Genomic DNA, 20,693 nt, shown 5'->3' with positions numbered 1-20,693 from the left:
ACAGCTGAATGAGTCAACAGACGTGGCGGGCCTGGCACAGCTCCTGGTATATGTCCGTTACGTTTAGGTGTGATCCACTGGAAACCAGGACAACAGGAGAGGATTTTTTTTAAAGTACTGGACAGCTTGAAAGACGTTTTGGACACTACAGTGAAAATGGTTAACTTTGTTACTTTGTTAACGCAAGGACCCTGAACTCTCGTGTATTTTCTGCACTATACAATGATATGGGCAGTGACCATGTAACGCTTTTACAACACACAGAAGTGCGCTGGTTATCAAGGGGCAAAGTATTGACACTTTTATTTTTTTAATTGAGAGATGAGATACAGGCACAGACTATGTGTGGAAAATGATTTAAGACTGAGATGCTCTCCAATACAACCCAACATTGCAGAGTTATGTGCATCCTTTCAAGCACACTCTTCTCATTAACCTGTGGTGAGTTATTCACCATTTCTGTTGAACAAATAAAGAGCAAAATGATTGATTATTATAATATTATTATTTGTGCCCTGGCCCTATAAGAGCTCTTTGTCACTTCCCACGAGCCAGGTTGTGACAAAAACTCACACTCACTTTTATGTTTAATAAATGTATAGTGCGTGTGTGGCAGGCTTAAAATGATGGCAAAAAACAACATTTGAGAGTGTGCTGATCCTGGTGCTAGAGGGGGTACGCAGCTGGAGGTTGAATGTTTGAAGGGGTACGGGACCATAAAAAGTTTGTGAACCACTGGTTTAGAGGATCTAACACAAAGCAATGTCATTATTATTCATCTGCAATGTAGGTTCTTATTAACCATAGGCAGCAAGGCCTGGGTAGCTCACAGGGATATCTACAAATTATACATTTTTCAGCTCAATGTTTCTTTGTTTTGAACATAAATGCACTTTAATTTAATCTTTAAAACTGCAAAGTTTTCATTCTTGCTGAAAGCTGTTTATTCTCTGTGTTGGTTGGGGCATGATAGTGACTTGGGTTTGTCATCTAGGTGATATTGTATTTCTATGGTGGCCTGATATGGTTCCCAATCAGAGGCAGCTGTTTATTGTTGTCTCTGATTGGGGATCATATTTAGGTAGCCATTTCCTCAGTTGTGTTTGTGGGATCTTGTCAACATTTCGTTGCCTGTCTGCACACCAGTAGCTTCATGTTTCGTTTGTGCTTTATTTTTTTGTTTGATGAGTTTCGGTTTATAAAAAATATGGGGAACCCTACGCACGCTGCGCCTTGGTCTACAAATTACGACGAACGTGACAGAAGATCCCATCAAAAACGCGCCTTCACAGCCCAGTGCGTCCTGTGCCAGCTTCCCCCACTTGCCGGGCTGGAGTGAGCATCCAGCCAGGAAGGGTCGTGCCAGCTCTGCGCTGTAGACCTCCAGTGCACCTCCACAGTCCAGTGCGTCCTGTGTCTCCTCCCCGCACTCGCTCTGAGGTGCGTGTCATCAGCCCGGTGCCACCTGTACCGGTCCCACGCATCAGGCCTCCAGTGCGCCTCCACAGTCCAGTATGTCCTGTGCCTTCTCCCCGCACTCGCCCTGAGGTGCATGTCACCAGCCCGGTACCACCAGTGCCGGCACCACGCATCAGGCCTCCTGTGCGCCTCCACAGTCCAGAGCTTCCAGCGACAGTTCCCAGTCCAGAGATTCCGGCGACAGTTCCCAGTCCAGAGCTTCAGGCGACAGTTTCTAGTCCAGAGCTTCCGTCGACAGTTCCCAGTCCAGAGCTTCCGGAGTTAGTTTCCAGAGCCTCCGGTGACAGTCTGCGGTCCGGAGCCTCTGGCGACGATCCGCGGCCCGGTGCCTCCAGCGACGACCCACGGTCCGGAGCTTCCGCCGATGATCCCCGCACCAGAGCCACCATGGAAGAAGACATATCTGCGAGCGGAGTGTGTACTTCGCCCCGCACCGGAGCCGCTCCCGACACCCTGTGTCATCCATCATAGATGCCCACCAGGACCCTCCCCTATTGAGTCAGGTTTTGCGGTTGGAGTCCGCACCTTTGGGGGAGGGGTACTGTCATGCCCTGACCATAGTAAGTTGTTTTTTCTCTGTGTTGGTTGGGGCGTGATAGTGACTTGGGTGGTTCATCTAGGTGATATTGTATTTCTATGGTGGCCTGATATGGTTCCCAATCAGAGGCAGCTGTTTATCGTTGTCTCTGATTGGGGATCATATTTAGGTAGCCATTTCCTCAGTTGTGTTTTGTGGGATCTTGTCTACATTTCGTTGCCTGTGTGCACACCAGTAGCTTCACGTTTTGTTTATGCTTTATTGTTTTTGTTTGAGTTTCGGTTTATTAAAAATATGTGGAACTCTACACACGCTGCACCTTGGTCTACTCATTACGACGAACATGACACTGCCAATGTTTTTTATTTTTTATTGCATGAAATTAGCTTGAAAATGAAAAAAAATACATCTCCGATGCCAATAGGAAGGCTTTTTAACTGTTCTTTCCCTGGGACCGAGACATGGTTCGCCCAGCAATGCACTGCAGATGTCACAGTAAAACATCTCTTTGTATGACATTTTCATAGCACTGCGAGTTGTGTTATGGTTGTGAGGGGGTCCTTGATGAAGTTGCTCTCACAAAAGGGGTCCCCGGACCCAGAAAGTTCTGTGTGGTAAATCACTATATCTTCATACTACATCGCTAATGCATCGACATGCCTTTGCTCGTCCCCAGGTTCCCCCTCTGACCAGACGGCCGTAACAGACAGGCAGCTCTTCAGACAGACCCGGGGTCCTGAAGCAGAAGGGCCGTGGCATGAAACAGAGAAAAATAAGCTTGGTGATCCACTACAACTGCTGGAGTCAATTAGCCAAGCTCTGGCTTCAGTCAGCATGATGCTCGGTCACTGAGAAATAACCAGGGCACGATTCTTTGTCTTTTTCACTATCTTTCATAGTCTCCACTTCCTAGTGTGTCTCTCTATCACTTGTACTCACTCTGCCCATCCCTCTGGTTCCCCCTCTCTCAACTGTCTTTCACATATTGACCTTCCTATTCGTCTTTCCTCTAGTCTCTTTCTATGTTCCCCTCTTTCATATTTCTTTCTCTTTTCCCTCGAAGTTATGTCAGGGGCTATGTTAATGTTTTCATCAAAACACTTTTGCTATCCTTTCCATTTACATTTCAAGCAGAATGTGAAGCAAACATCTCAACGCTATTCTCACTCAAGACAGCCTTGTGTAGTGAATCCACAGACACCTCCCAACAAGGCCGGAAACAAGCACTCGACGAGAGGTTAGCCAAAGTGACATTCCCCACTCCTCACACCAAGACTGTTTTCACAATTCACACACTACGTATCTGCAGATTGTACAAGTCCCAGAGTCAACCCTCTAACACACTTTATTTAACCATTACCCATACATCTTGTAAAAACAACAGCTGTCTAGTGTCTACGCACACCTTTTCACTTTACAGACAGCACACTTTAACCCTTGCGCATTTCCCCATGTTTGAGAAAGGAAATGCCCCTGCAGGTTGAATGATGTAAACAGGCTCTGACTCGGCTGACACACAGCACCATGGGCACACTCACAGCAGCGGGCCATGCTGTCCATTTGACACTATGCCAAGAAGAGAGCCACTCTGACCCTGAAAATAGGCCTACTTCAACCAAACAACCCTGTCAGACCCTTTATATTACAATAAAAGCTTTCTAAAGTATTCACTGTATTCACTGTATTCACTGTATTCACTGTATTCACAATGCGAGTATCCCCACCAAGTAGGAAGCCAAGCACAAAAGGCAATCTGTCTAATTGTAGCGAATACAGCTGAGTTTGTTTTATATTCAAGTTTAATTATGAATAAAGCTGCTCTTGAATTATAAATGAGTTGCTAAATAAGCAAAGCTTATTAAGGGGATCACAGTGGTAGAATCCAAGGTATGATTCACCGTACGATATGAAGAGAGATTACATAACCCTGATTTCAACCTCTAAGTCACCTTTCACTCATGGATTCACAGCGGTTACGGTCACTGTGGTTATTGTGACTGAGCCCCCTAGGGGTTTTCATATACACTCACATATCATTAAAAATTTGACCAAATCACAAAATCTAGGCCGTGAACATAGGCCAGGGCATGGAGGGATCTTTATATACAGTACCAGTCAAAGGTTTGGACACACCTACTCATTCCATGGTTTTCTTTATTTTTACTATTTTATACATTGTAGAATAATAGTGAAGACATCAAAACTATGAAATTCACATATGGAATCATGTAGTAAGCCAAAAATATATTTGAGATTTATATTTGAGATACTTCAAGTGCAGTTGTAAAAACCATTAAGCCCTATGATGAAAGACCCAGAGTTACCTCTGCTGCAGAGGATAAGTTCATGAGAGTTACCAGCCTCAGATTGCAGCCCAATAAATGCTTCACAGAGTTCAAGTAACAGACACATCTCAACATCAACTGTTCAGAGGAGACTGTGTGAATCAGGCCTTCATGGTCAAATTGGTGCAAAGAAATCACTACTAAAGGACACCAATAAGATAAAGAGACTTGCTTGGGCCAAGAAACACGAGCAATGGACATTAGACTGGTGGAAATCTGTCCCTTCGTCTGATGAGTCTAAATTTGAGATTTTTGGTTCCAATCACCATGTCTTTGTGAGACGCAGAGTAGGTGAACAGATGATCTCCACATGTGTGATTCCCACCGTGAAGCATGGAGGAGAAGGTGTGATGGTGTGGGGTCCTTTGCTGGTGACACTGTCTGTGATTTATTTAGAATTCAAGGCACACTTAACCTTCATGGCTACCACTGCATTCTGCAGTGATACGCCATCCCATCTGGTTTGTGCTTAGTGGGACTATCATTTGTTTTTCAACAGGACTATGACCCAGCACACCTCCAGGCTGTGTAAGGGCTATTTGACCACGAAGGAGAGTGATGACCAGATGACCTGTTCTCCACAATCACCCGACCTCACCCGACCTCAATCCAATTGAGATTGTTTGGGATGAGTTGGACCTCCGCAGTGAAGGAAAAGCAGCCAACAAGTGCTCAGCATATGTGGGAAGACTGTTGGAAAAGCATTCCTCATGCTGGTTGAGAGAATGCCAAGAGAAGAGTGTGCAAAGTATCATGAAGGCAAAGGGTGGCTACTTTTGAATTGTTTAACACCTTTTTGGTTACTACATGATTTCATATGTGTTATTTCATAGTTCATATTATTCTACAATGTAGAAAATAGTAAAAATAAAGAAAAACCCTTGAATGAGTAGGTGTGTCCAAACTTTTGACTGGTACTGTATATATACAGTATATATAAAAAAAATAATCTTTATCATCTCTGAGAATGGCATGGAGAAAAACTTACAGACCATATAATCTTGTCCTGCAGCTAGAATTATGTACCTCCTTGTACATGGATGTTCACTTGTTTCACAGTTGAAGTGTTACTTTTTACATTCACAATATCAATGTTTGAATGTGGAAAGAAAAGTTTAGAGTATTGAGACTACTACAGTATATCAATTCAATCATCATCATTTTATTGAACCTTTATTTAACTAGGCAAGTCGGTTAAGAACAAATTCTTATTTACAATGATGGCCTACCCCGTCCAAACCCAAACGACGCTGGGCCAATTGTGCGACGGCCTATGGGACTCCCAATCATGGCCGGATGTGATGCAGCCTGGATTCGAACCAGGTGACGCCTCTAGCACTGAGATGCAGTGTCTTAGACCACTGCGCCACTCAGGAGCCCCCCAATCACCATCATCATTACCGCAGACAACATATAGCCTAAATTCCAAGGCCCAGGAATCCCAAAATATGAGTGTGACACTAGTTCCCCTCTTTCAGAGACACATTGGACAAGGAGAGAGAAAGCCTTTGACACTAAACGTTATAGACCTACAGCAGCATACCTAATGAAAGTCACAATGTTGTGGATCCACTGGGGATATCAGTGACTCATACCCACAATATGTGCTCCAGCTACAATCTGTACCTCCACCTTCATGCCTCATCATCTGAAAAACCTTGGGGGGAATTTCAATGAGTAGAAGCTAAAATGCATGTAGGGTATGGTGCATGCGGTTGGTGCGGTCCAATCTATGTGGGCTTGTTCTGTGTTATAAATATAAAAAACACTGTTTTCGCGTTCTCTTATTAAAGCTCTCAGAATGTGCTGAGGTCTCTCTCTGTGGGCACGTAATGCCATTCTTTCCTGCCTACCTTTGCAGTTTGCCAAGGAGCAGAGCAGCCATCAGATGACTGGACAGCTTTATTCAACATTGTCATTACTGAGCCCAACAGGGGTAATGTTAATTTATACACATCACTAAGCTCTAAAACAGTGCTAAAAATAAACATGCAATATCCTCAGGCCGCCCGGGTCGGGCAACGTGCCAACGCCAGCATGGCCTTGTTGGCTACTTTCAAGGCAAAGAAGCACAATGTACTGTACAGTATGTACACATTTTATACATTACATGGTGCCCACGTAGCTTCTATATCACATCATTCGGAATCAACAGGGGTATCCTACCATTCCATACTCTATGAATGCTTTTGAATTTATTGCTCAGATTTGATGTATTTATGAAAATATACACGGGTCTGCAATGGTGTTCTTTAATACGCTGATTCGGGATATTTAGTACATGGCCATCAGTGTCATGTGTGACGTCAAATGTCAGGGATGTGTCACAATGGGCCTCAAGGAATAGGTGAACACAGAGGTCCGCACTACACTGACACCGCACAGGTGTGTGTGTGTGTGTGTGTGTGTGTGTGTGTGTGTGTGTGTGTGTGTGTGTGTATTCTCACCTATCAGATCATTCAGTCAGCCCTTGTCTGGCACCGCAGGGCTCTCCACTACCACGTATTTGTCCACACGGCGTCACTGTTGCTGCACTTTACGTGTGAATCCGCCCCCAACTCCACACACAGGAAACAAGGTTACTGCCCAAGAGATGTCACTTCCGAAACACCCACTCTTGCTCGCTCGCGCTCTCTCCCTCACGCCCCCAGCCTATTGCCATGACAACCGAGAAAAGAATAGAATATAAGTGAGTGTTAAAGAGACAGATGATCAGAGACAAGGAGAAAGTGAGGAAGAGATGGAGGGAAAGATTGAGAGGGAGAATAGTAGATGAGGGGAGACAGCAGGGAACGAAATGGACACGGGGAGAGAGGAGTAGACAGGGAGAAAATGAGTGGGAGGAGGGAAGGATGGACGATAGGAGAGATAGAAAGAAGGGGGAGAGGAGGTAAGTGATGGGATGAGCTGGGGATAGGAAGAGAGGAGAGGTGAAGAACTGGGGATGCTGAGAAGAAGGAGAGAGATAAATGAAGTGACGAGAGAGGGAAAAAGGGAAGGAGGAGACTTTTTTTGGGAAAAGGGAGCCCACATCTTGTTCCCATAGCAACCCAGCCATCCATGAAAAACGGACTTGTTCCTCCCTCCCTCTCACTCTCTCTCTGATGCGCATGCGCACATCTTTTCTGTCCATCTATCTATCTACACACTATAGACATATGTTGGTGGTGAACAATACTAAATTATTCCTTACACGGCTGTGTAAAATACATCAACAGATACCACAGTCCAAAACGTTCACTACTGTTACTGTAAGACAACATAAGATGAGGAAACAAGATCTATATATTTATAAGCAAGCCGTCTGCTTGAATATATGGCGATAATAAAATCAAATGATAATATTTAAAGGTGACATCAATGTTCCGATCGTCCTACTATGAATCAAAATTAAATTAAACTTTCCCACAAACTCCCTGGCAGCCTCCCTCCATCTCCTCACAATCTATCGCTCCCCTCTCCCTTCCACATATCTGTCTCTCAGTCCCCCACTCCCACAGCCCATTTCTATCTCGCTTCCTCACTCTCTCTCACACATGTATCTCCTACTGTCCCCCTTCTCTCACTCTACCCGTCTCCCTTTCACTTCTCTCACGCACTTCTCCCTCCCTCTCGTTACCATCGTCTCTCTCACTATCTGCCACACAACTCTCTCTCTTGCCCTCTCTCTCTCTCCATTCCCATCCCTCCTCCAGGATGCTAGAGCAGTAGGGTGGAATGACTGCACTGCCAGTAGCAGAGTTGGGTTGGCTTATTAGAGTGTACAGTATCACTCTCTCTCCTTTCCCTTCACTTGACTATTCCACGGGGCTACGCAGCAATCCCCCAAGTTGTGCTGCAAAACTCTCTTTACTTAGGCTTGAACAACATCTATAGGAAATGAGATGCAGGATTGCTTTGTCTGCTAACCCTTCATGGTGATGTGCTGTTCTGCCCTGTCAACCTGTGTGAAGGTGATATTCAATGTGCTGAGTATAGAGAAAATATACATGAATGGGACTCATCTGTGTGTGTGTGTGTGTGTGTGTGTGTGTGTGTGTGTGTGTGTGTGTGTGTGTGTGTGTGTGTGTGTGTGTGTGTGTGTGTGTGTGTGTGTGTGTGTGTGTGTGTGTGTGTGTGTGTGTGTGTGTGAGAAACCACGGTGATCCACATTCACAGGTAACTGTATTTATTTGCACACGTCTATCATCTATCATGGTGTGTTCTCCCATCTCTCTCTCTCTCTGTTTGCATATCCTGTCTCATGTCACCATGTGGGGGGTGCTCCACTGAGAGAAAGCAGGTCAAGCCTTTGGTCCTCAGAGATAAATAATAATTATAGTGATCTGTCCTCAATCCAGAGATAGACTAAGAACTGTGTCATTGTTATATTACCCAAAATGGCAATCTCTCAAACTGCTATACAACTTAACTCAGCTCGTCTGACAGACAGGGGAGTGGCGGGGAGTCTGACTGGGAGGCCCTGTGTTGCCCTGGGTGGAATTATGAAAGAACCTTCTGATTGAGAAAAAGCCAGAGGTGTCTTGGATCAGAGGTATCTGGGGTATTTCATGGCACCGTTTTGCCTCCTTGATTTTGACAGATCAACGCAATGATGTCTGAGTAGGAATCAACAGAGACCATCTAAATGGAATTCAGGTCTGGGTTTTCTGCTTTCACTTCATCACCAAGATGTCTGTCATGTTCAGTGGAGTCTGAAATTATTGACACCCTTGATAACGATGAACAAAAATGACTGTATAAAATAAATAACTAAAATACTGAAAAGGGAAATTATATTGCTTTATACTAATAAAGTTGTTCTGAAAAATATATTTTTATATTTTATATATAACAAGCAATAAAAAACAATCTCAAAAAGGTAGGGGTCAAATTATCGACCCCCCTGTTTTCTATACCGTTCAATACCTCACCTTGCGAGGACAACGCAATGCCTTTTTCAAAAATGATTTATGAGATTGGCGAACACATTGGGAGGGATTTTAGACCATTCCTCCATACAGAATCTTTCCAGATCCTTGATATCCTTTGTCTGCGCCTATGGACTGCCCTCTTCAATTCAAACCACAGGTTTTCAATGGGAGTCATGTCCGGAGACTGAGATGGCCATTGCAAAATGTTGATTTTGTGGTCAATTAACAATTTCTTTGTTGATTTTGTGGTGTGCTTTGGGTTATTGTCTTGCTGTAAGATCCACTTGCTGGAAAATCCAATTGCGGCCAAGTTTCAGTCTCCTGGCAGAGGCAATCAGGTTTTTGGCTGAAATGTTCTGGTAGTGAGTGAAGTTCATGATTTTTAAGAAAGATTTTTAAGCCTTGCGACAATTAAGAAATGGATTGTGTAAGTGTGCTGTTCAGAGGTTGAATGGGCAAGACAAAATATTTAAGTTCCTTTGAACGGGGTAATGGTAGGAGGTGCCAGGTGCACCGGTTTTCCCGTGTGTATCAAGAACGGCCCACCACCTCTGCAACTGTTTTTCTATCCAATAAATTACCACTTAGACGGACCACCTAAGAATTTTCTATACATAAAAACTCCTGTAATTAGCTCCAATGACTGTAATTTCCTCCATGTTAAAGGGATAGTTTGAGATTTTGGCAATGAAGCCTTTTATATACTTTCCCAGAGTCGGATGAACAGGAACAGCTAGCATGCTAACTGTTCCTGTAGACTTCCAGTCATTGAACTTTTTCAGACTGGACACAGAAACATAAAATTGGTATACACAATGGTATTCTGTTTTCAGCTAGAAAAAATCCACAAAATTATTATTTTTCACATAATGAAATCCCCCAAAGTATTTCCCCCCAAAAATATATTAAAAAATATTGCGGACCCCTTGCAGCACCTCTGCGGACCCTAGTTTGAACCCCCTGAATTAAGCAACTGCACAGAGCTCACCTCAGGGTTTTCTACAGTGCACACGCTAACACATTAACATGAATGGACATATGCCTCCCATGGCAAAACAATGTCCTAATCTCAACAGGATCTACCAGCAGCAGGCTACCAGAACAAAGCAGCCCCTACTGCCAGATTCTATTTATTAATATCATTACTGTGAATGAGGTTTTAAATGAGAAGTGTAAGGGATGAGATAGTAAGGTTAACCCTAACTGAGTCCCAGACCCTCTAAAACTTGTCTGTGCATGTTACCGCATGTTATCTCATCCCTTGTTGCACTAAAACAAATACAGTAAAATTGTACTTGGGCGTCCAAGACCACTATGTGTGTGAACTGTCTGTTTCAGTTATAAAATACTGCAATACCTTCATCCATTATGTAAGTCAGATTTTTGTGTATTCTCCTCGTCTTTCTCTGCATGTTCAAATGTTCCGACATTCAGAGGGAGCAATGACATCATCATCACCCCAATTACCTTACACAACCCCTTCCCCTGACTAAATCAATCAGATCACTCAATCAACACAAACAGTTATACAGCTTCCTGTGTCATCGTGGTATCGGTGGTCACGTGGTGACACATTTGCTGTCTGGTTGACAGTAGCCGTACAGAAGACACTGAGCTGAAAGGACAAGAAAGGGGACTTGAGCAGACATGATTAACTTGTGTATCTGTAGCGATCAAATGCATGCCAAATAAATAACTTTTTGCTCAGTAAAGTAGTTCCCCTCTGTCTCATTCCACAACTAACATTATTTCCCATTCAAAAAACTTTAGTGACTTGTATAACTGATCTCAATTCTATATTCCCCCAAAAACATAATTTAGATATGTATCTGGTCACCATGACTGCAACTTCAATTAGGTAAATAAGATATTGTTTTATTGTTGTTAAAGTCCCTTGTTCCACATGTATGCCCGAGGTCTACAAAATAAGTGTCATTTAACTAGCTCCCCTCTGAACAAGTTGCACAAATATATAGTTGTTTGTGCTTTCTCTCTTTTTTACTCTCTCATATGAAAAAGGTCAACTGTAAAACCAAATAAACAAAACTTGTTTTGGACAGCAAAGCTGTTGTTGAGCACTGATACTCTACCTCTGCATTCAGCACCACTGAAGTGGACAGCGACTGAATCGGTTTTCTGAAGTTCAGCCCCACATGTCGGTGGAAAGTGACTGTGTATAGTCAATGGCAGTGTGGAATGATGGTAAGGCCATTATACTTTAACCTAGAAAGGAACCTGTACTGAACAAAAATATAAATGCAACATGCAACAATCAATTGAAAAAAATGTATTGGTCCCTAATCTACGGATTTCACATAACTGGGAATATAGATATGCATCTCGTGTCACAGATACCTTAGGGGCATGGATAAGAAAACCAGTACCACCATTTGCCTCACGCAGCCGTTTGCCTCATGCAAACGTACTGCCAAATACTCTAAAATGACGTTGGAGTCGGCTTATGGTAGAGAAATTAACATTAAATTATCTAGTAACAGCTCTAGTGGACATTCCTGCAGTCAGCATGCCAGTTGCACGCTCTCTCAAAACTTGAGATAGCTGTGGCATTGTGTTGTGTGGCAAAACTGCACATCTTAGAGTGCCATTTTATTGTCCCCAGTACAAGGTGCACCTATGTAATGATCATGCAGTTTAATCAGCTTCTTGATATACCACACCTGTCAGGTGGATGGATTATCTTGGCTAAAGAGAAATGCTCACTGACAGGGATGTAAACAAATTTGTGCACAATATTATGGAGAAATTCCATACGCTCTTGTGCATATGAAAATGTCTATTTCAGCTCATAAAACATGGAACCAACACTTTACATTTTGCGTTTATATTTTTGTTCAGTCCATATAATCCTGTGTGTCATGTTCTTCATCTCAAACCAGGGGTTATCCAGCTCTGACATCCCGCTTGCTTGGTCAACACAATCTCAGTCAACTTTTCACCCCTAGCTAAAATGAACACTCACCACTCGCTAGGTCAAACAAACTGAGACACTTTGAAGCCAGTTCTGTGGTTAAAGTGACTGTGAAATCCAATGTAGTATCTTCATGCAGGAAATGAGTCTTCAAACATGGCATTGAAGCGAGAAACTACAATTAAAAGGGTTTCATAGGTGTCTCACACCTTCCTCTCCCAGCAGTCCATTTCTACCAGTTAGACTCTGCCTCTGATCAAAGAGATCAGGATGTTCTGCCATTATCTCCACTCTCATACAACTCAACTCCAAACAGAGCAACATCTGCAAGATAGGCTCTCTGAAAACCACTAGGACAGAAAAGAAAACTTACATTAAAAAAACACTAGAAATTGGATTGCATTTCCAGTCTCTCAACAATCCACTCCAATTTAGATGATTCATTATTTGAAATAACAAAAGGGCATATCACTTAAAACATTGCATGAATGCCAGCAAATACAGTCGAAATGCACTTATATTTTGTGTGGTGAAGATTCAAATGTGGTGGAGATGAGGTGCTAAATATAGCGCCAGGCATGCAGAGTGAGCCTGCTAACCTTTATGAGATCTTCAGAGTAGAAGTTAATCACTAAAATAAAAACACACACAGACTCTCTCTCTCACACACACATGCACACGCACGCACGCACACGCACAAACAAACACACATACGCACATGTGTAGGATCCTAATTTGAGCCAGTTTTCTACAGCAGGAAAATAATCCTGCAGCGACATAATGTGGATTATAATCAATGGACAATATTGAATGGGTTGATACATTTTCCGTAGGGGAAAATCAAGTTTGAAATTTCAAAGTGGAAATTACAAACTTCAGAAGACTTTTTTACCTCAAATACACTACAAGTGCTCCTGCAACAGGGTGATCAAATTAATATCCTACATCTGTACACAAGCACACTCACACACACATATACACACACACACACACACACACACAAACAAAAGCATGCATGGCACATGCACGGCACACACACACACACATTCTTGTGAGCCTTGTAAAATGACAAATCTTTTTCTGAAGTAGACACAACCCTAAATGTGTAATAGTGAGACACTTTAAAATGGTAATAGACTACTCTGAAATGTCAGGGTCCAATGGCCTTGTCGTTGAGTATCAGCATATCAGTGTATTTGATTACAGCTAATTAAAATGCACCATTCTTCTTTGCAGTATCTGTGCATCTGAAGTGAATGAGAGGTACATCCCGTGAAAATTCGGACCTCCTTTCTCACCACCTTCAGTAAAAGTGCACACTGCATAAATCAGCCACCTATTAGCATCATAAGAGAGGAGGGACGAATTAGCCCATCGCCAGCATGGTATTGACGGTTTGAGAGCACATTTGAATTAGCCGTCTGCCTTTATAACACTGTAATAAGATGGCTGTGAAGTCCTGTCAGCACATTATGGCGCCATGACTGGCTACTGTAACTCTCCTAAATCTTACGCCATATCAGAAAACAAACTAACATTCAAATGTCAGGTTCTATAGTATAATAATGAGTAATGTGAGGTGATCTGCTACTGTCATGGCCTGATTTGACCACCACGTCATTCTTACAACTGCGTGTAATATGTATGCAATCTATACATTATGACATCCTACATCAAGTGTAACCCCCCAAAAAGTGTGAAATGTACACATAACACTGAAAATAGACTTAAAATGTCTGGAACTGAACATCTCAACAGGTGACTGATGATCTACCCTACAGTGCAATATCTCTTGGTTCTCATTGTAACTCTGGGTCCCAGGTACGAACAAGGCTTCAGTGAACATTATCTTTGTGAGCCCAACTCTCCCATTTGTAATCCTGCTTGAGGCACCACAGTAGTATTTTAATAATCTATTCTTTTAGGGTGCACTTATCACAGGCTGGACTATCAGCATCGCAAATGACACGGTGCGGAATTCAGACTCGCCCGAAAGCTATGTCAGGACATTTATTTTAGATATTTTGACGGAAAAGGGTCAGAAAGGGATGTTTGAAAAAGCCCTATACTGTGAAAATAATTTAATTGCATAGAAATAATATTAATGTACAGTATGTGTATAAACCAAAAACATAAAAGTAATGTTTCATTCTACAGATGTAGGATCTTAATTTGAGCCAGTTTGCTACAGCAGAAAAATAATCTTACAGCAGCTGGAAATTTGAATTGTTATGTGGATTATAATGCATGGACATTTTCGTAAGGGAAAATGAAGTCTGAGATTTCTAAGTGGAAATTACAAATGTCTTTTTAAACAGGCTGATCAAATTAAGATCCTACCTGTACATTACAAACTAACATCACACCTTTACTAAATGTTATTTTTTAATGATACATAAGCAAGTGAAACCTACTGTGTTTAGGTATCAGCTTTTTATTCCATTCAATCATCCCTACAAACTAGAGGTCGACCGATTAATCGGAATGGCCGATTAATTAGGGCCGATTTCAAGTTTCCATGAAAATCAGAAATTTGTATTTTTGGGCGCCGATTTTGCCGATTAAAATTCTTCTTTTTATACCTTTATTTAACTAGGCAAGTCCGTTAAGAACACATTCTTATTTTCAATGACGGCCTAGGAACGGTGGGTTAACTGCCTTGTTCAGGGGCAGAACGACAGATTTTCACCTTGTTAACTCGGGGGATTCAATCTTGCAACCTTACAGTTAACTAGTCCAACGATCTAACCACCTGCCTCTCATTGCACTCCACGAGGAGCCTGCCTGTTACGCGAATGCAATAGAAGCCATGGTAAGTTGCTAGCTTGCATTAAACTTATCTTACAAAAAACAATTAATCATAATCACTCGTTATAACTACACATGGTTGATGATAGTACTCGTTTATCTAGCGTGTCTTGCGTTGCATATAATCGATGCAACGCTGGGGAATGATTTAACAAAACCGTGCTTCTACACCTGCATTGCTTGCTGTTTGGGGTTTTAGGCTGGGTTTCTGTACAGCACTTTGAGATATCAGCTGATGTACGAAGGGCTATATAAATACATTTGATTTGATTTGATTTGATTTGAACAAAAGCACATTTGCGAAAAAAGCACAAACGTTGGATGACTGTACCTAACCATAAACACCAATGCCTTTCTTTAAAAAAATACACAGAAGTATATATTTTTAAACCTGCATATTAAGCTAAAAGAAATCCAGTTTAGCAGGCAATATTAACCAGGTGAAATTGTGTAATTTATTTTGCGTTCATTGCATGCAGGGTCAGGGTATATGCAACAGTTTGGGCAGCCTGTCTCATTGCGAACTAATTTGCCAGAATTTTACGTAATTATGACATAACAAGGTTGTGCAATGTAACAGCAATATTTAGACTTAGGGATGCCACCCGTAAGATAAAATACCGAACGGTTCTGTATTTCACTGAAATAATAAACGTTTTGTTTTTGAAATGATAGTTTCCGGATTCGACCATCTTAATGACCAAAGGCTCGTATTTCTGTGTGTTATTATGTTATAATTAAGTCTATGATTTGATAGAGCAGTCTGACTGAGCGATGGTAGGCAGCAGCAGGCTCGTAAGCATTTATTCAAACAGCACTTTTGTGCATTTTGCCAGCAGCTCTTCGCAAGCACAGCGCTGTTTATGACTTCAAGCCTATCAGCCTAATGGCTGGTGTAACCAATGTGAAATAAAATCGAATCAAATCAAATTGTATTTGTCACATACACATGGTTAGCAGATGTTAATGCAAGTGTAGCGAAATGCTTGTGCTTCTAGTTCCGACAATGCAGTAATAACCAACAAGTAATCTAACCTAACAATTCCACAACTACTACCTTATACACACAAGTGTAAAGGGATAAAGAATATGTACATAAAGATATATGAATGAGTGATGGTACAGAACGGCGTAGGCAAGATGCAGTAGATGGTATCGAGTACAGTATATACATATGAGATGAGTAATGTAGGGTATGTAAACAAAGTGGCATAGTTTAAAGTGGCTAGTGATACATGTATTACATAAAGATGCAGTAGATGATATAGAGTACAGTATATACATATACATATGAGATGAGTAATGTAGGGTATGTAAACATTATATTAAGTGGCATTGTTTAAAGTAGCTAATGATACATTTTTTACATCAATTTCCATAATTAAAGTGGCTGGAGTTGAGTCAGTATGTTGGCAGCAGCCACTCAATGTTAGTGGTGGCTGTTTAACAGTCTGATGGCCTTGAGATAGAAGCTGTTTTTCAGTCTCTCGGTCCCTGCTTTGATGCACCTGTACTGACCTCGCCTTCTGGATGATAGCAGGGTGAACAGGCAGTGGCTCGGGTGGTTGTTGTCCTTGATGATCTTTATGGCCTTCCTGTGACATCGGGTGGTGTAGGTGTCCTGGAGGGCAGGTAGTTTGCCCCCGGTGATGCATTCTGCAGACCTCACTACCCTCTGGAGAGCCTTACGGTTGTGGGCGGAGCAGTTGCCGTAACAGGCGGTGATACAGCCCGAGAGGATGCTCTCGATTGTGCATCTGTAGAAGTTTGTGAGTGCTTTTGGTGACAAGCCGAATTTCTTCAGCCTCCGGAGGTTGAAGAGGCGCTGCTGCGCCTTCTTCACAACTCTGTCTGTGTGGGTGGACCAAGTCAGTTTGTCCGTGATGTGTACGCCGAGGAACTTAAAACTTTACTACCCTCTCCACTACTGTCCCGTCGATGTGGATGGGGGGGGGTGACTGGGGTACCAATGTAAGAAATAACACGTTAAAAAAAACAAAATACTGCATAGTTTCCTAGGAACGCGAAGCGAGGCGACCATCTCTATCGCCGCCGGAAGTTAGTTAGCTGGGTGTGCGCTAATAGCGTTTCAAACGTCACTCGCTCTGATACTTGGAGTAGTTATTCCCCTTGCTCTGCAAGGGCCGCGGCTTTTGTTGAGAGATTGGTAATGCTGCTTTGAGTGTGGCTGTTGTTGATGTGTTCCTGGTTCGAGCCCAGGTAGGGGCGAGGAGAGGGACGGAAGCTATACTGTTGCACATAGTGCCTGTAAGAACATCCAAGGTATATGAAATATAAATGGTATAGAGAGAAATAGTCCTATAAATACTATATTAACTACAACCTAAAACCTCTTACCTTGGAATATTGAAGTCTCATGTTAAAAGGAAACACCAACTTTCATATGATCTCATGTTCTGAGCAAGGAACTCAAACGTTAGCTTTTTTACATGGCACATATTGCACTTTTACTTCCCCAACACTTTGTTTTGGCATTATTTAAACCAAATTGAATGTTTCATTATTTATTTGAAGCTAAATGGATTTTTATTGATGTATTATATTAAGTTAAAATAAGTGTTCATTCAGTAGTGTTGTAATTGTCATTATTACAAATAAATGAATATAAATCGGCCGATTAATCTGTATCTGCTTTTTTGGGTCTCCAATAATCGGTATCGGTATCAGTATCGGCGTTGAAAAATCATAATCGGTCGACCTTTACTAAAAACATCCAATAACTGCTCCATTTTGTCTCCATGACTAATATAATTTTTTCTATTACTAATATAGTGACATATGTACAGTAAGTTGTTGAATATCTCCAGGTCTGAAGGCACAACCTGCCTGTGCATCATGAGAATCTGTGGGATCCAATGACATAATGTCTGGAAGGCCTGTGAGCCAACCATTATCCCGGATTGGCAGCCCTCTGATTGGCATAGGAGAGGAGATAGCTCATCCTGACCTTTTGCCATGAGTGAATCCTGACAGGATCAATCAAAAGACGAGCATCCTTTAAACACAAACTCATCGAGTCATTGGGCTCCAGGCTTTGCGGTGGAATTGAATAAGTGGGCCCCCCTCCCATAGTGTGGTCTGCACTAAGCAACCATTTCTCCTAGCTACTCATTTCTGATGGGAGATAGATTTGTAATCTGTAGATTTCCTCAGAATCAGCAGTAAGGCTCTTAGCGGATGGGGTATGTCTGGGCCTTTTCACCACCAGGTTCAATCTGTACTGCTGGGGAACAGAGAGATAGTGAGGGAGTGGAGCCGTGGACAGAGGCTTAGCGGCATGCCTGAACTCACTGTACTAGAACTGTTCACGGGGGAGAGAGTTCCCTGACATGGCCCTATATCCATAGACCACAGATGTAGGATCTTAATTTGAGCCAGGAAATGTGAATTATTATAATTAATGAGCTCGCCCAGTACTCAAACAAACTACAGTAGCAAAAAAACATTCAGTTTGTCTGATTTCATTTTTGGACTACTGCTATTAGCATTATTACAATATCATTGTACGGTCTTTCAACCACAACAAACATGTCCTTCCCCCCAGACAACATGGCTTATGGGGGGCAGCCCTCAAAATAACATTTTTGCTGACACTACCCAGAGGACACTTTGTCATGTCACACTCAGAAACCATCAAGGACATTGGAGCACTGTGATACCCTGTAATAAACCGTGTATATTTTATACTGTGCTTTGGTAGAATGACACATGCTGCAGTGGACACGTTCACTTAAGAATGGTTATGTAACACAAGGCACAATACTTTATAGCCTGGAACATGTTTCAAACTGGACCCGATCTTGCTGTGCCGTATAGCATCATGGTCCTTGGTGTATTATGAACACTTTTTATGATAAAGGCAAGTCGTTGGTTGACCTAGTACAAAACCAAAGACCTTTAAGCATCTGCCAGTAAATGTTAATATGTGTAAACAATCTTGCCATCAAACTGCTCTACGCCACCTCCTGTGCTTATTCATACGTTCGCTGCACTGTGCCATGAATATGCTAAACAGTATGCAGATACAAGCAAATGAGGGGCAGTTGAACTTTGATTGACTTTACGTCTGTGGGCCAAAATTAGGAATACGATATTTCCTTGAGGATACCGAACAACACTGTCTTTGCTTGCATGCATACGCTAGCTGTTAGCATCTCTGGAAAAGGCTGAGGCGTAGTCACGCTTGACGCTCTTGAACGTTGACTTTTCACGTCTCGAGGGAAGTCGGCGTTTGAATTCCCAACTTCACGAAACTTGGACAGCGGGCACTTTAACTCACAAAATGCCAGAATCACTATAATGAATTGACATCAGATGAGATGGTATCTGGTGAGTGGCATCATTTACTCATTTTAGAATGAATTCTATATAACACGTCAATCCGCTGCAAACAGAACTCCAATGTACTCAACACCCATTGGAAAATGAATGAGCTTTTCCCCTGACAGATCATTGAACACGGTAGATCTCGAGCATACAGTACAGTAATAGCCTAACAGATGATGGTTCCTGGCACTGTTCGATTGGCGGAGGGTGTAAGACAGCCCCTTATGTCACACGAGAGGAGTGCTGCAGTCAGCGCATTGGCGGTGCACTGTCTCTTTAAAATGAATGCCCATGCTTAACAGGAGCTGCTGTATCAAACTACTGTAAAATCGACATGACTGGGTTGGCTCACAAAATACTATACGATTTCTATGGCATTTTCAGTCTAACAACTTTATAACTGATGCATTTCGGCATGGTGTTCGTCAAGGAGAGATAAAACAAGTGTTCTTATAGGGAACGACTGTTCAGTCAGCCATAAGTTTAAAAAAAGATGTGACTGATCACCTGATTTCATTTTGATAACATTACCTTGAGATTCAAACACAGACTCCTCTACCCAGAAAACCTGTTACATCTAAAAGGTTCATGGTGCCATCTATTGTAGTGGAAAGAGTATAGCCTGTACATTCCTATTGACACAGGTTTTGAAGGTATAATACTACTGTGCACACATTTTTCTGGCAGTGATCTCTCAAGAGTGGGCTCGCGTACAGTAGCGTAACATCTCACCAATATTATGCAACCAACTTCTATTGCTGTGCTCACACAAGTGGCTGTTGGGCTATTTCTGCTTGTGATGTGTTAGAAGATGACCAAAAGCATCATACTACAGAGTTTGAACTGGCCATTCTCTTTGAATGACTGATAACTGTAAGACATTCATGTATTGGCTGCCGAACATGAGTTGGGTTTGAACTTTGTCAATGCACAAAGTACAGCAGTGTCCTTACTGTACCCGGTGTTACAAGACATCACACCTCAGCAGCCTCAAGTCTCTCTCTTTCTCCTTCACCCCCCCCCCCTCTCTCTATCGCTCTCTCTCTCTCCCTTTACCTCTTTCTCTCACTCTCTCTCCTTCCCCTCTCTCGCTCTCTGTCACACACACATACATTCTCCTCACACAAGATGTGCAGTTGCTGTACAGAGCTACTTTGGTAATAGGGACTGGACTCAGTGTACCATACAACCCTTGGATCTCTCAAAGTCCCACCAAACTTTCAAGTAACCATAACATTTTACACATACGGTCAATCGCTCAATCAACAAGATATATTACCCCAAACAAAGGGTTTGAAAGCTCACGTTCACACAGCATTAGTCATGGTTGCGGT

General features: G+C 42.4%; 1 protein-coding gene across 10 annotated transcripts in view; it reads right to left on the bottom strand.

Moving 5' to 3' along the window:
• Positions 1–20,693, bottom strand: part of LOC109901733 (ras/Rap GTPase-activating protein SynGAP) — a 110,058-nt gene that overhangs the window by 88,475 nt on the left and 890 nt on the right. The gene's annotated exons all lie outside the window — the stretch shown is intronic.

This window comes from Oncorhynchus kisutch, linkage group LG13, assembly GCF_002021735.2.
Source record: "Oncorhynchus kisutch isolate 150728-3 linkage group LG13, Okis_V2, whole genome shotgun sequence".
Lineage (NCBI taxonomy): Eukaryota > Metazoa > Chordata > Actinopteri > Salmoniformes > Salmonidae > Oncorhynchus > Oncorhynchus kisutch.
Note: the sequence above shows the minus strand (reverse complement) of the source record. Positions and strands in the feature narration are given on the sequence as shown.